Here is an 860-nt window from a genome sequence, read left to right as displayed (position 1 = left end):
TATTTTTATTAATATTACAAATGCTATTTTAATGTTTAATTTCTGATTGATGATTTTTATGAATATTCAATTTATTTTTGTATGGTGATTTAAATCTTGCTCTTGATTTAGAAAACTTGCTCATTTCTTTTATTAATTTCATGTGATATTTCCTGTCGGTTTTGAGGCCCACACCTTGCTATTCCATCCCTGTCCTGTTGGAGCTAGATGATTGAAAACTACATTTCCCAGAATTCCCTGAGAACTGGGTTATGATTAGGTTCTGCCAAAGATCAACATTCTCAGGAGATTAGAAAGGAGGAGGGAGGAGTAAGGTAGAAGCCTTTGGGCCTGTGGCTTCCATAGGCAACTGTTGGCTTTCACAGTGGCAGCCACCACCGCAGAAGTGGCTTTAGGTAACTGATTAGCAGTGGTAATGCTGGTGTGGGAAATAAATGTTGGCATCTGCGGTGATTAGGCCATAGCTGGGGACAAAGGCATGTGGGCTCAGAGGAGCACAGATTTGGGGGCTGGTAACCAGCAAAGGGTAGGGTCTTCTGTAGCACTGCCTGCCACTGGGCTCATGACCTGGTATCCTTATAGTCCCGATCTTGTCCCCTGTCTTTTCGAATTTCTCCGGAATACTGCTATTCCCCTCTTTGTTCTCTAGTCCAGCCAGCAATTTTATGACCTAATTACTGGCCTTAAATCCCTCTGCATCATTTTCCTTTCCTGCCTGTACCTTGAATTATATAGTAATTATAGTTATTTACCTATAGATTTTGGGGGTTTTCTATTTAGAGTATCTTGGAACATGCTCGTTATGACATATTTTTCCTTCCTTTAAAATTCTTGCATGTTATTTCTTTACCCTGTTCTGT

Source organism: Propithecus coquereli, unplaced genomic scaffold (genome assembly GCF_000956105.1).
Source record: "Propithecus coquereli isolate 6110/MARCELLA unplaced genomic scaffold, Pcoq_1.0 Scaffold278, whole genome shotgun sequence".
Taxonomy (NCBI): domain Eukaryota; kingdom Metazoa; phylum Chordata; class Mammalia; order Primates; family Indriidae; genus Propithecus; species Propithecus coquereli.
The sequence above is the reverse complement of the archived record's forward strand: the minus strand, read 5'-3'. Positions refer to the sequence as shown.